Consider the following 16,162-nt stretch of genomic DNA (forward strand, 5'->3'; position numbering starts at 1 on the left):
CAAAAGGGGCCAGATGATAGCAGAATAAATTTTTCACTTATATATATATATATATATATATTTTTTTAAAGGGGGTGGCATAGCCACTGGCTTGTACCACCTGTGAAACCCAATTACGCACGTCTTGTCCCCACTTCTCATGCTGGGATATCACACGGGGAGCTTGAAGTCGGCCACAGAAGGAGCAGTTACACCACAGAAATTGGTAAACACCACAAATCAGAGCTTTCTCCCTTGGAGAGCCAGTTGTTAAACATTTACCAACGTTCCACCGATATCCTTCCATCTAGAATTTGAGCCAATTTCCTCCCATGCATGGTGATGGCTTAAACTAAGATGGTCTTTAAGTCCTAGAAAGATTTATATTCATAGACTGGACTTGCAAAAGCAGGCAAGTCAATTCGAGCTTCAGAAATGTTCTAAGAACCGTAATGAAATAAATGTCTTTTCTTGCTCAACCTAATTCATCAGAACATCTCATGCCTCTTGAAATTCACCAGAATCCCCCTTTGCTTCAACAGTTCTGGTCAATGGCAGTTTTCTATTAGATACACCCAGATGTCTTTTTCGGCACTGGTTACACCAATGACTAAACGCAGAATGGCTATGATTGTGCTCCACATGTTTCTACTACTCAAACGCCATGGAGACCTTCTGGTGCAAAACACTGAGAAGAAAGTGGCTCAGAATGAGTTCATGGAAGTGAAGGAAGAAAGTATGGCCATCGGGGAGGAGAGGGGTCTTTACGGCGTCGGGAATTCGAGCAAGATGGATGGAGGGGCTTTGGTCCAAGAGCCCAGGCATAAGTACTCAGGATTTTCTCTTCCTCTTTTTATAGATGACAGTACGAAGCCAGACAAGCCCCATTTGCCTTTTCCCGGTCCTGCACATTATTAGCATGGCCTAAAAGGCCCAGAGCCCAAATGAGTTTAGAACAGGTATAAAAAATAATGCGGGGATTTTACTAGAGCTGGAAATTACAACCCGAGGCCTCGGTGGTCTGCTAGCGCCGTGCACCTGCAGACCGGGCAGCGAAGCGTAGACGCAGATTAGTTGTGCAAACACGCATGCTGGGTAGCTGCCCGAAAGCTGGGAGCTCGTGGCTGCAAGTCTGCAAGGGGCTGAAGGTTTAGGGAAGCAGCTCCAGCCCCTGGTCCCTATTAAGATGCAAATCCCCCCTTCATATCATCCCCTCAGCGCCCTGCCCCAACCACGCTCAGCACGGTGGTGTGGCTAGGTGGCAGCACTCGTCTGAGAGGTAGAACCGACCAGGAGACCAGAGGAGGGAATAGGGGTATACTTGCAGGGGCATGTGGGGTGTCATTGAGGGAGGCTGAAGGTGCAGAACCGAAGCCAGAGGGGGAATGACAAGTCCTCCAACCTGGACGATTTATCCAGTGCTGGCTCCATGCTACTTGGCAGAAAAGAGTGGCAATTTAAGAGACTCTGGGGATTATCTGCTTAATCTCCTTTTATCCATTCAGCATCTGAGGACTTTCTGAGCACCTACTGTGGGCCTGAATTTTGATGCCACCGACCCCACCCCCTCAACCCACGGCGTCTCCTCTCTTCTCTCTGTGAACAATCCGCACGGGGAAAGGTGCCTGCTCTGGCCCCCGGCCCAGCCCTCTCTGGGAGGAGCCGTCCCTTCCGTCTCTGCCCACTGACTGCAGGAGCTGATGCACATGCGAAGCCGCAGCCCACGGTTTTCTGAATATTAAAACAGCTTTAAACGTTTCCCTTGGCAGACTCGCTCAGCAGCCCTCAAGTACAGTGTGTTGTTTTTGGAAATAAATAAAGCTACATATTTCCAATCTTTGAAACACATCTTGTTCAATGAAGCTGCAAGGAAAGGACAATTTTGCTTTGGAATACTGATGCGTTTCAAAGCGTTTCCCCTGCAGCCCAGGACGGATGATGTGTTGCAGCCTGTAGTGATGGGGACCGGGGTGGGCCGGGGGAGGCAAGGACTTGGACAAAGGTTTTTGCAAAGGTGTATATTTCTGCCTCAGGAAGCTGATGTAAGGATAAGAATAACTCAGAGGATCAGACTTTGGTTTCCCCAAAAAGATGGAAGAAGTTTCCCCCAGTAAATTTCTGGAACATGGATTCATTCCCTGAATTGTCCTTTTTTTTCAGTTTGATGATTATTTTTGGTTACTTTTAAAGCCACTTTTATTGAGGTATAACTCGTAGACAGTAAACCACACAAATCTTATGTGTATAGTTTGATAAATTTTTACATTTGTTTCTATTTGTGTAACCATCAACTAGATCAAGATATAGACTATTTCCAGCTTCCAGAAGGTTCCCTCATGCTCCTTCCCACTTGTTCTCCACCCCCTATACCTGGAACCCCTGCCAGGTTACTAGTTCTCCACCTCTATCGTTATAGATGAGTCTGGCCTGTTTTTGAACTTTGTACAAATGTAACTGCATACTACTAGACTCTTGCTGCTCTGGTCTCCTTCGCTCAGTGTTATGTCTGAGATTCATCTGTATCGCGTGCCGCTGGAATTCATTCATTTTCATTGTTATTCGTATGTCACGCTATGGATACACCAGAATTTATGTACCCATTCTACTGTTGGTGAATGTTTGGGAGTTTCCAATTGGGACTCCTATGATTAAAGGTGCTATGAACATTCTTGTACACATCTTCTGGTGGACATATGCACCCATTTTTCTTGGGTATGTACTCAGGAGGGGATTTGTTGGGTCATAAGAGTGTGTATGTGTTTAGCATTTAGTAGAAACTGCATAACTGCTTCCCAAAGTACCAAATCCCATTTTGCATTCCCGGCAGCAATGTCTGTGCCCCTCATTCTTGTCAACACTCACTATAGTCAGTTGTTTTAATTTGAGTCATTCTGGTGGGTGTGTAGAGGTCTCCTATGGTGGTTTTAATTTGCATTTCCCCGATAGCTAATGATGTTCACCACACTCTTTTGCTCTTTTACTTACAGAAATTCTCTCCCACTTTTCAGGCCCAATTGATATCTCTCCTTTTCCACGAAGCCCTTCCTAATGGTCAACCGTCATCGTTCATTCCTCCTTTGACCCTCTGTGGAAAGCAGACTCCAGCACCCTGCAGATGAGAACAGAGTTGTCCTCTGGTTGATTCTCCAGTGTCCATTTCACAGCGTTGCTCATTGTACCTGCCAGAACCTTTCTGCTGCGGACACTCCGTGATGGGAGGAAGGTTTCCTCTATTCTTTTGAGTTTTTGATTTGCCCAGGAGCCCAGGAGCCCTGGGCCCGAGCAGGGAGCCCAGGAGCCCTGAGTGGGAGCCCAGTCAGCTGGTCCCTGATTCGGTCCCTCCAAGTCAGGGACCAGCAAGTCGGCTGCTCAGTGGGTTCCAAAGTCCCCAGATCCTCTTAACCACTTTGCCACCTCTGTTTTATTTCCTTAAATTTTAAGTCATCTTTTCCAACTTGGCACCTTTGGGGTCTGGCTGTCATCACCAGCACCTCCATCCATGTGGACACAGATCCCATCAATAACCTTGATGATGTTCTCCGCCGCTGCGTTAAGAAGCTGATCTCGTTCAGTTTCATGGGCCCTCTGATCATCGTCATGGGTACAAAGAACTCTTCACCATTGATGGTGCTCAGGGCAAGCTACCCCAGGAAGCACCACTCTGGTATGCAGATTATTTCGAGCTGAAGACAATAAGGACTCAGAGAACTCAGGAAGAATATTTGAGTTTCCCCTCCCAAACTGCCTAAAGAATTTAAAACAAAAGATCTGTTTCAGGTAAGAGTTATTATCATGACTGCTATAAAGATAATGTAGGATAGAGGTTACAATAGAAAAGGCACCAACAAGCCCATCGGAAGTTCTGTCTCTCTGGCCACATGCTCTGGATGGCCCTGCGAGGAGTTACCAGACAATCATTTACAAGGGAAGTCTCCATTTGTAAAGGTATCTCCCTTTCTGTATTGGGAAGAGGGGGGGATGACCTCATTTCTAGAGACTTATCAATGTGGAAGGTGAGGCCTTAAAACTGTATAATAAACCTTACTCTTGTTTACAGGGCTTTAGTGGTAATCTCCTGTAACTGACACCCCCACCCCCAACATCCTCCTTGTCTTTGGTTGGACATGGTATTTAAGACGAGAATTTCTGCTATTGTGTTGAGAAACGCAGTGTCCCTGCTTTCTCCCATGTATACATGTTATTAAACTTGGTATTATTTTCTCCTGCTAACCTGTCTTGTTAATTATTTGGCCAGCCATAAGAACCTTAAGGAAAAGGGCAGAGGGAGAGTCTCCCTCTTCCCCCGACACCATCAACATGCAACATCGCGCTTCCAGCTTTGGCCCCTGGCCATCTTTGAAACACACCATGCTCCCAGAGCACCTTGCCATCAGCACCGCCGTCCTGAAGGAAAACCAAGACCCACTTGCCCTTCCGGGCTGCTGTGAGCATCAAAAAAGACCAAGTGTGGGAACAGGATTTGCAGAGAAATAAAGAAGATGCTTCATGTCAGTAGAAAATTTCTCCACGTTTCCCAATGTGGTTCTGCAGGAGTAGATTAAAATAGAACAGACCGCTAACGCACAGCAAGCCCGGTGGATCCAGGGTCTCCAGCTCTCTGATTGCACACTCATGTGAGTAGCAATTTTTCCAGCATGCATCACAAATATGTGCGTATTTATTTATTTATGAAGCGTACCACATTCTGCTGTGCAAATATGTTATGTACATAATAAAGCATATTCCAAATAGGTATTTTTCAAAGGGCAAAATAAAAGTAACACAAAGAGAATTTTTAAGACCTTTTCTGGAGCGCTGGGGGTTGTTCTGAGCACCCCCAGATGCAGCAGGCCCAGCTCACTTTTAAGAGATTCTCTGGTGAATGCGAGGTTTTCAGGACACAGACAAAGCGTTTCCTCAGCAGCATTGTCATCGTGACAGGCCTGGTCGCAGCCCTTCCAGGGCGTGTTTGTCCTGGCTCGCGTTCTCCCCTTGCCAGCAACCTGTCGAAGCCCAGCTTTCTTGCCATTCTGGCCAGTCATGGACGCAGAAATGATGCTTACATCAACGTACGCAGAGGAGGCTGTGAGAGGTGCAGCCCTTAGAGTGTGGACCCCAGGCTCACAAGGCCTAGACTTCAGTCCAGCCCAGCCTCCTGTGCACGTGGGACCCGGTGTGGGTTTCTCACCTCCATTTTCCTCATCTAGGAAATGGGTCGTAAGAGTTGAATGAGATGACGCATGAAGAGCACCTAATAAACGTCAGCGGCTCTTACTCTTCTCTGCGGTCATTCTTATTGTGTTTGTTTGGGTGGGGGATAGTCTCAGAATTCTCACATCCCCAACATCCTTCCCATCCAAGAACGCGTGGGTCCCATGCAGGGTTGGATCCCCCTTGGGGTGACCTCACCACACTTGGAGTCTCCTGACGGTGTCCACTTTCCCGTTCCTTCTGGTGGCGTTCCCTTGCCTTGCGCCACTATTGGAAAGAAGGAAGGCAACTCTGTTGACTGGTGAGGAGTTGGACTTCCTCAAAAATGTCACCTAGCATCTTAAGGCTGATGGACAAGCCAGTGGCCGAGGGTAGGCCCAGCGCTCCACCCCCACCAGGTTCCACCAGTTGTCAAGACGCCTATTTGAGGTCCTCAAAGGCAAAGTGACCTTGGTGGTCCCTGCATACCAACGTGCTCCAAGCATTTGCATTAAGAGCCAACTCTTGCCTTCCCCCAGAGCTGCCTCATTCTCCAGAACTGAACCTGAATGGCAGTGACCCAGGGAGAATTCAGGCGGCCTGAGCAGCCTGGTTCCCGGGCTGGCAGGCTGCGGAGCAGAGAAGTGAGCAGGACAGGAAGGTGAAGCAGCTAAGCGGAGGTGGGCACAACCTCTGTCCCTTTAAAAGGACAGACTTTGTCATAACCAAAGATCCCGACGTGATGGGGACGGGGTGGATCGAGCTCCTCCGCTGGGACCAGATGGAAAGGCAGCATGGCGGCCGTGGAGGCAGGTGCCTGGGGAAAGGGAGCCAGGCTTCCGACTTTCCCGAAGCACCGTGACTGACGCGGCTGGACCCGGACAGGCCAGGCCCCTCGCCATTCCTCAGAGTGGGTTTCTTGTCCATCTTAGTGTCCTAGGGCTCACATAACAGGGTACCACAGGCTGGGGCCTCCCAACAACAGGAGTCTGTTCTCTCACAGTTCTGGAAGCTGGAAGGCCAAAATCTGGGCCTGGGCAGGGCCTCGCTCCCTCTGAAGGCTCTGGGGGAAGATCTGGCCTGGCGTCTTCCAGGTTCTGGTGGCTCTGCAGTCCTCAGCATTCCTTGGCTTGCGGCTGCATCACTCCAGTCTCGGCCTCCGTCACATGACCTCACTTCGTCGTGTCTTCACACGGCCCTTTTACAAGATGCCAGCCCCTGGATTAGCACCTGGTCTAATCCCGAATGACCTCGTCTTAACCACATTACATCTGTGAAGGCCTAACTTCCAGATGGGGTCACATTCACAGGAACTGGGGGGGTAGGACTTCAACACGTCTTTTTTGGGGGACACAGTTCAACGCACAGCATTGTCCGTGATCAAAATGCAGATATCCTTGATGGGATTATACACTAATCCACGTTCAGCCGTGTGTGCCTCATTGTCAAAGAAGAGAAATAACAGCTGCTGACCCTCCGTGTGACAGGCTCTGTGCTAGGAGTTTTTACAGACTGTTATCTCATTTCTTCTTCAAACTGACCTCGTTTTACAGGTTTCTCTGGTACTCAGGTAAATCCTGGAACCCGCCCAAACTCCTACAGTGAGCAAGTATTTGAACTCAGTCTAGAGGCCCAAACTCCACGGTGTGGCGCCTACTGCCCCAGGCCACCTCAGCACGGATGCACCTACGGGACCCCTTCCACGGTGACCCTCAAGGGAAGGCAGGAGGAGAGCACGTGGGGTGGCAGAATGAGGAGGGTGGGCCTCAGTCAGGGAGGAGAGAGGGAACTGAAGACCATCTATCTACCTGATTAACTGCAGACAGCAAGGTGGGCACAATGCCTGTAAACATACGACAAGTGAGGGGCCGCCCGGCGGCTCAGCGGTTAAGTGCGCGCGCTCCGCTTTGGTGGCCCGGGGTTCGCAGGGTTGGATCCCTGGCACGCACTGATGCACTGCTTGTCAAGCCACGCTGTGGCGGCGTCCCATATAAACTAGAGGAAGATGGGCACAGATGATAGCCCAGGGCCAGTCTTCCTCAGCAAAAAGAGGAGGATTGGCAACGGATGTTAACTCAGGGCTGATCTTCCTCACACACACAAAAAAATACATGACAAATGAAGTGTTACTACACTTAATTTATAAAGAACCTGTGCAAATCAGTAAGAAAAATACCAAGGCCCCACAGATAGACACTCAAAGGACATTCGTAAAAGAAGAAACACAGATGCAAATCAACATATATAGGAAGACATTCAACTTCATTAGTAACCAAAAACATACAGATTTAAAAATATAGCATAGTTTATTTTACTATCAAATTAGAATTTTAAAATTATTATATATTATAATAATATTTATATATTGTATAATAAATATTATATAGATTATATATATTAAGTGTACATATGAAATGTTGGAAGAGTTGGAGGCATGGACAATATCGGTAGAAACTGGTACAAACTCTCTTGAAAACAATGAAAAATAAATAACAAAAAAAGAAAAAGTATTCAGTTCACATTCATTGAAGGAAATCTTCTGAGGCCTGCTACTACCAAGATAACAAATCATGCTTACATAAAATTTTGCAGTGGTAAATAAATATACAGAAACCCAGCCTACTCAAATCACAAAACAATTTGGCACTGAGTGGGGAAAGTTTTAAAATGATTCCCACTCTTGACCTGGTGATTCCACTTCAAAAAAAATCTAGAAATCTATTCCAATATAATAATCAGAAATGTGTACAAGAAAAAAATTCTGAAGAAAATTTGTTCATTGGAGCATTCTCTGCAAAACAGAAAAAAATTGGAAACAAAGCAAGAGTTATGTAAGTGATAGCACACTCATATAATGGGCTCTTATTTGCATATCATCAAGCGCCTGCTGAAGAATTTTTTATGGCAGGGGAAAATGCCAAAATTATAATGATAGGAGGAAAACACCAAAATGCCGAGATTGTGCATAGAGTGTTAACTTATGCATGCAAACAATGCTGGAAAAAAGACTGGAAAGAAATACAAAAAAAACTCAATAGCACAACAGCATGTATCTTTACGTATTGGCTTATGAGTAATTTTTATAACATTTTTGAATGTTTAGAAATATACATAAATCTAAACAAAATAATTTGTACATAAAAATAAACGTAGAAATTCCTACTTCAGCAGTTTTGCTTAAGGTAGCTCTGCTGATGAACGAGTCTAGTGGGAGGTGGTCACTGGGCTGTAGACAGGTAGCAGACGAGAGCAGGAGGTGGCCACCTTCTGGTTCCGCCTGGACAAGGTCGCAGATGGGACACAGGCTGAGGTCTGGGAAACACAGCCGTGGCCTCTCCTCCAGTGGGAGCCAGCGAGCAACATCTAAGACAAAGCTGTCAGCTTTGCCATCCTCGCTTCCTCCCCTCTCCGCTCTGGTCAAGATCACGTGGATTTCCTGTAGCGAGTGATCCACACCCGGGAGAGCCCGAATCCAGCAAGGCCAGCCAGCTCCCTCAAGGTAATGCCACAGAGGCACTCAGGGGCCACACCTGGAGTGACAGTTAGCTTGTTCTTTAAATTGAGGTAAAATATACATAACATAAAGTTTACTAACCATTTATTAACCATTTTTTAGTGTCCAGTTCAGTGGCATAAAGTACACTCACATTGTTGTACAACCATCACCACCATCCATCCACAGAACTCTTTTCATCTTGTAAAACTAAAACTGTCCCCACTAAACGCTAATTCCTCATTCCTCCTCCCCCCGGCCCCTGGCACCACCATCCACTTTCTGTCTCTATGAATTTGACTACTCTAAGGAACCTCATATAAGTGGAATCATACAGTGTTATCTTTTTGTGTCTGGCTTATTTCATTTATCATAGTGTCCTCAAGATTCATTCACATTGTAGCATGTGTCAGAATTTCCTTCCTTTTTAAGGCTGGGTAATATTTCATTGTATATATACAGACAGATAGATATACATGTATATCTACCCATCATCTCTATCTATCTATCTATCTATATCTATCTATCTATCTATTTATATCACATATTATTTATCCATTCATCCATCACTGCATATTTGGGTTGCTTCAACATTTTTTGCTGTTGTGAATAATGCTGCTATGAACATAGGTGCAAATATCTCTCCCAGACCCTGCTTTCAATTCTTTGGGGTATTTACCCAGAAGTGGAATTGCTGGTTTCTGTGGTCATTTTTTATTTATTTGTGAGGAAGTTTAGCCCTGAGCTAACATCTGATGCCAATCCTCCTCTTTTTGCTGAGGAAGATTGGCCCTGGGCTAACATCCATGCCCATCTTCCTGTAGTTTATATGGGACGCCACCACAGCATGGCTTGACAAGTGGTGCGTCCGTCCGTGCCCGGGATATGAACCTGCAAACCCAGGGCCGCCAAAGCGAGGCATGTGAACTTAACCACTATGCCACCGGGCTGGCCCCATGAAGTCATTTTTTAAATTTTTTGAGGAACTATCATACTGTTTTCCATAGTAGCTACAACGTTTTACATTCCCACTAACAGTGCACAGTGTTCAAATATCTCCACATCTTAGGCAACACTTGTTATTTTCCAGGTTTTTGTTTGTTTTATAGTAGCCATCTTAATGGTATGAAGTGGTATCTCATTGTGGTTATGATTTGTGTATCGGGGGGGCTTGGCTTTTATGAGATCTAGTCTCCAGCTCGTAGAATCCCATGAGCCTTCTGCCATCTTTCCATCATCCTCCTGTTTCCAGAACCTTCACCAGACCATCTTCTTCCAACTAAACCTCATGGGGTGAGTGTTCACAAATACCACCTGCCCAGCCAAGGGCTTCTGCTTCCCAGTTCCTTTTTCCCTTTGTTAGATGGGCATTTCACAAGAACTGAGGAGAGGTGGTAAATTTCACATGGTTAGATAGCCAGGAACACACCAGAAAGGGAAGGACTCTCTGAGGCCACCGTCGCGGGAGGTGTCCAGACTCCATGTCTGTTGTTTCTGTATCTGTTCATAGTGCAATTCTGTTTTTGCCTCCAAACTTTGACTGACATGGATATTTCTGCACAAGCTGTTACCTTTATTTTTGCTGGCTATGAGACCACAAGCTCGACCCTCAACTTCATAGCTTATAACCTGGCCACTCATCCAGAGATGCAAGAGAAATTTCAAGAGGAGGGAGACAGTGCCTTGCCTAACAACGTGAAGTGGCTTGGGAGCCTTCATGGGAACAACAATCCTGGCTACTTAAATCTCACATTTTTAAGTCTGAGTCTAAATTCTAGAATGTTCTGAGAATGGGAGATGCTGACACCATTGGACCAACAAGTATGTGTTATATGACACCAGATATTGACTCCAGGATCTCATAGGAGCAGTGCGAGATAGGAATTCTGCCTCAAAAGAACTAATTAGGGGTGGCAGGAATGAAAATGTGGCATAGTTAAGAATATCTTAAAATTACATAATATGTGCAAAGTGGCCTGACATTCGTGCATGCAGCAAATCTTTGTTGAGCACCTAGAATAGACCAGACCAGGTGTCAGGGGTCCAGTGGTGTGCAAGCAGGACAAGGCTCTGGCTTCAAGGAGCTCTACTCACAGGCATGATGGGTGGAGACGGGGTTGGCTCTGTGGGTGGGAGACCCGTGCAGGAGCAAATGCGCTTGATTGAATGTTCTGTCACTGTCTTAAAATCCTTCATAACGTTTGAACAAGGAGACCTGCGTTTCCATTTTGCACTGAGCCCTGCAAATTATGTAAATGCTCCTGGGTGGGGAGGAGGCAGACAGGCAATAAACAATAAATAAACCAATAAATAAGTAAAGATAGATGTAAATAAACCAATAAATAAGCAAGACAGATGCAAATGGTGATACATTCGGTGAAGATAATACAACAGGACAGCAGGTTGGAGAACAGGGACGGGGCAGAGGGTGGGGCGGGGGTTGGGTGGAGGGTGTGCTTGAGATCAAGTGTTCTAGAAGACATCTCTGAGGAGGTGGTACTTGAAGGAAGATCTGACTGAGAAGAAGGCAGCCTTACAATAGAGTGCTCCAAGTGCAGGGACTAGGAGGTACAGAGGCCTCGAGGCAGGACGGGGCTCAATGAACCCAGGACCTGTGAGAAGGTCAGGGTCCCCGGAGAGTAGAGAATGCAGGGGGAGGATGGCGGGGAGGGCAGGGTCCAGATCCTGTAGGGCTTTGTAGACCACGGGATGGAGCTGGGCTTTGGACCTTGCTGCAGTGAGAAACCACTGTGCAGGGGATGATGTGATAGGATATATGGAGTGGGAAAAAGTGGAGGCAGGGAGGCCAGTGAGGAGGCTGAGGTCCAGGGGAAAGAGGACAGAAAGTAGACACTGAGAAATGGATTGGGTTCTAGAGAGATCTGGGAAGTGAAACTGATGGGATTTGCTGATGGATTGAACAGGGTGTGTTTAAAAACAAAGAATCAAGGACTTCTAGGTTCCGGGCCTGAGCAAGCGGGTGGATGGTAGGACCATTGACAGAAATGGGGGAGGCTAGAGGAACACTTTGATGGGGACAGAGAATTTTGTTTGGCCATGTTGAGTTAGCCATCCCACGGAGATATTGAGTTGACATTGACATCCATATACGTATAGGCACAGACTATTCTGAGAAAGGAAAGGTTTTACCAACCCTAAAAGTAATCAGTGGGCCGCCATCTCACACCCAAACCACTCCAAACTCAGTGGAAGAGACTTACTGGTTAAACACATGATGACATCCAACGAGACATGGGACAGTCGAACCCACTCTCACCCGCAGCTCACAGTGTCTACACAACAGACAGAACTGGCTCTGAGCAAGCAGAGGGGCCCCAGTAGAACCCTGAAAGATAAGATTCTTCATTTTTCTTGGCATCTAGCACAGGGTGCATTCAGTAGCCACTTAATAAACACCTTTTTCTCCGTCAGGCGCCCCACCTACCAGGTCTTCCTCCAGATGGAGTCCCTAGACATGCTGGTGAACGAGTCCCCAGGATCTGCCCCCCAGGAGGACATCTGGAGAGGGTCTGTAAGAAAACCACAGAGTTCAATGGGGTGAACATCCCCAGGGGGACTCCGGTGATGATCGCCATCTATGTTCTGCACCGTGATCCTGAGCACTGGCCAGAGCCCAAGGAGTTCCATCCTGAAAGGTAAGCAGGCTGAACACCAATTTCCAGCATCTCTCAGGGTTGTGTCATCATGGACCTTTTTTTGATTATGAGCTTTGATAAACATATATACCAGAGCAACCACCACAGTCAAGATATGGAATATTTTATCACCCCAGAGAGTTCCCTTGGGCTCCTTCCTAGCTAGTCTGCACCCCACCCTAAGGAACCACTGTTCTTATTTCTGTGGCTATAGATTAGTTTTGCTGGCTGATGATCTTCGTAAAATGGAATCACCAGTATGTACTTTTGTGTCATTTGTTCCTTTTTATTACTGAGCAATAGTCCATTGTATGGAGGTACCACAGTTTGCTTATCCATTCTCCTGGTGACAGACACTTGAGCTGTGTCTGTCGATAATGCTGCTATCTTCATTCTTAGGAAAGCCTTTGTGGACATATGTCTTCATTTCTCTCGGGTAGATATCTAAAGGTGGGAGCATCGTAGAATTTTTTAAAGGACCTTAGAAGTGCCACTTCCCACGCCATCCCAGATGGCCTCTGCCCGTTATGTGTTGACACCATTGTAAAAAGATCATCTGAATGTTCGCCCAGATGTATCCAATCCACTCTCTCCAGCCAAGGAGCTTTATAATCTCCATTTGCACACTGTGCTCAGAATTTAATTAACTGTATTGAGAAAAGTGACACCAGGACTGGCTTATAGCGGCTGTAACACTGAGGGGTTTATGGCCACATATTAAAACCAAAGCCATAGGGAAACTGGCTTGGAGCCAGACAAATCAGCAGCAAGAAGGGTAAAGATGTGTTGAAAATAAAATTTGATTTTCCAGCTGTGGTTTTGAGCAAGCCATATTCTGGCTTCACTGTGGGGTCACAGCCCAACAAACGAGGCAGGCACGGAGGATGGCGTCAGAAGCCCAAAGGAGCGGCAAACCGAGAAGATTTAGCAGCCCCACGTGCGGGTTGGGTCAGTACCAAGAGCAGCCTTGATGAAGGATGTAAAGCCTGCGCCCTTTTTTGCACAAATCCTCACAGTCACAATCAAGGGAATCACCTGGAACCTATTCAACTAAATCGCTTTTCACAACAGGTCAGGCACAGCAGGAACTAATTCTGTATTGGCCTGGAGTAAGAATGTCACAGCCCAGCCAGGCCCAGCCTTTGGGGCAAACTCATCCTTGGTCAGAGCAGCTGTGCCGTTGAATATGTGGCCACCGCAAGACCCAACTTGACCCCACTCCAGCCTGGCGCCCAGACTCACTGTCCGCTCTTCCGTTGGCTCTACCGCCCGGACATGTCCATCTTCCCCAGATGTGCCTGCGTCTCACACGGTGGCCTCTTTGCTCACAGCGGCCTTTCCCTCCACCCCACCATCCTTCAAGTTCTGCCTGAGACGCCAGCTCTTCCACACGATCCAGCCGGCTCAGCCAGTGCACCCAACGGCTCCTTCTCCCTGTCGCTCTGCGCCCTGTATTAGCACAGACAAATCGTGCCCACCATGCCCTTCTCTAGGGCTGCAGCCATGTTCTCTTCATCTCCATCCCCCACTGTCTGAGCTCACCAGGGCTGCCATGACAAAGCACCACCGACTGAGGGACTTAAACTTCAGAAATATTGTCTCACAGTTCTGGAGGCTGGAAGTTCCAGACCAAGGTGTCAGCAGGGCCGTGCTCCCTCTGAAGGTGCTAGGGGAGGATATGTTCCAGGCCTCTCTCCCGGCTTCTGGTGGTTCCTTGTCTTGTGGCAGCGTAACTCCAGTCTTCCCATGGCGTTCTCCCTGCGTGCGTGTCTGTCTCCTCACATGGTATTCTTCTTATAATGACCCCAGCTGTATCGGATTAGGGGCCCAGTGTCCTCCACTGTGACCTCACCTTAACTTATTTAATTACATCTGCAACTACCCTATTTCCAAATATAGTCACATTCTGAGGTATTGGGGATTAGGACTTCAACAGATGAATTTTTAGGGGGGAGATGCAATTCAACCTGTGAAACCTAAAACAGTGCCTTATACATCATAGATGCCAATAAAGATTCGTTGTTATTTGTATGCGTGTTGGGCATCTAGCATGTGCCACGTACTGGGTGGAAAGCAGTGAACAAGGTACCCAGGAATGTTATTCCATCGTTGGAACGTATGTGAATGTTCACAAAAAATGCTTCCGTTTTCTCATCTTCCTAGTAATCTCCTTGCCTGGATCCAGGTTCAGGAAAGAAAACAGAGAGCTGCTGGACCCCTGCGTGCTCTGCCCCTTTGGCTCTGGGCCTTGGCACTGCACTGGGGTGACGTTTGCCCTGCTCTCTGTGAAGTCATCTCTGGTCATGCTCATGCAGAAAGCTCCATGGAGACTTGCAAAGAGACCCCCATGAGACAGTACTTTCTCTACTTTTAATCAAATTTGATTCAAAAGCCCCCATGGTCTTTGGGTTGGAGTTTGGAGAGTGCGCTGTTAGGGAACAGTCCATAAGACTGCCTTAACTTTTGACACCAATTGCAAGTTCAGGGGCCCCCAAGACCCCCCTTAGGTTCAGTAATTCGCTAGAAGGACAGAACTCACTGAAAGCTGTCCTGCTCGTGGTTATGGTTTATTAGAGTGAAAGGATTCAGATTAAAATCAGCCAAGGGAAGAGGTGCCCAGGGCAGAGTCCAGGAAAGTTCTAGCCTTGGAGCTTCCTGTCATCCCCTCCCAGCAGAGTTGAGAACAGCGTTACTTTCCTGGCAAGGACATGTTATAACACACTAGAGTGTTGCCAGCCAGGGAAGCTCCTCTGAGCCGGGGTTTTCACTGGGACACCATTATGTAGCCTCCAGCCCCTCTGGAGGTTGAGCTGATGTCACAAGATCCAAAGTCCCCGCCCTGATTCACATGTTTTACTATTTGGTGTGACCCAAGGCCCCTGGGAAAACAAACACACTTCTATTAGGCCTGATGTTCCAAGGGCTTTGAGATCACCTCCCAAAGCTGAGGGTGAGGGCCACACCTCTTTTTGGGCAGGGGTTAAATTCTGTACAACCCAGTGAGGGATCCATACACATTTCCTAGAAGTGAACCAAGGACTCCTGTTTCATACTCTACATTGCAAGGTAAACCTGTTACAAAAATATGGTCTACAGTCTAGATACATCATGCCCCTAATCACAGGACTTTGGAATTTGGGAAGAAATTTAGAAACCATTTCAATGGGGTGGGGGGTGGGGGGGATTTAAACTTGCTTAAAACCACACAATGGAATAATCAAATGCTCTGTCCACTTTGCCAGTGGGGAGAGATTGTAGGCCTAAGCGAGGGCACAAGGAGGGGGCTTGCTTCCTGATTTAGAGAGCTCCGTACTGAACACTTTGCAGCTCTCGGTAGCCTGCCGCCCTTATAATCTTCCTCAAAGTCCTGTCTGCTTTTACTCCACAGATCCCCTTGGAATTGGAAAACAGGGGTTTCATACTGCCCAAGAAACCCATTTTTCTGACGCCCAGAGTGAGAGCTGAGTCCCGGGAGTAAAAAACAAGCACTCTATACCAGGCAAAGTTCCATCCACGGGACTCCGACCGCTGAAGGAGAATCAAGACATCTTGGACGGCCGGGAAGAAAGGTGCTACCTGGTAGAGGTCGAGTCGAATGTTGGCCTCTCCCCAGTGGCAGGCTCAGTGCCTGGGCAGCCCCACCGCCCTTGACAGCCACGTGAAAAGAAAGCTTGCCCTGGAACGCTGAGGTTTTGTTCTTTTAAAATCAGGCCCTCTGCCTTCCACCCCGGCAAGCAGAGACACGCAGTGTGAAAACTCAACCTGCTCGTCAGTGAGCTCTGCATTTTAGGTCCCTTCTTGCTGACCTGGTGGTCGGGGCCTTTGCTAGACTCAGAGCCATGTG

General features: G+C 47.4%; 1 pseudogene; it reads left to right on the forward strand.

Moving 5' to 3' along the window:
* The first annotated feature begins 600 nt into the window (after positions 1-600).
* On the forward strand, positions 601-15,796 carry LOC101404673 (cytochrome P450 3A19-like; annotated as a pseudogene).
* Positions 15,797-16,162: the final 366 nt, after the last annotated feature.

This window comes from Ceratotherium simum, chromosome 26 (genome assembly GCF_057802395.1).
Source record: "Ceratotherium simum simum isolate JZ-2026a chromosome 26, ASM5780239v1, whole genome shotgun sequence".
NCBI classification, from domain to species: domain Eukaryota; kingdom Metazoa; phylum Chordata; class Mammalia; order Perissodactyla; family Rhinocerotidae; genus Ceratotherium; species Ceratotherium simum.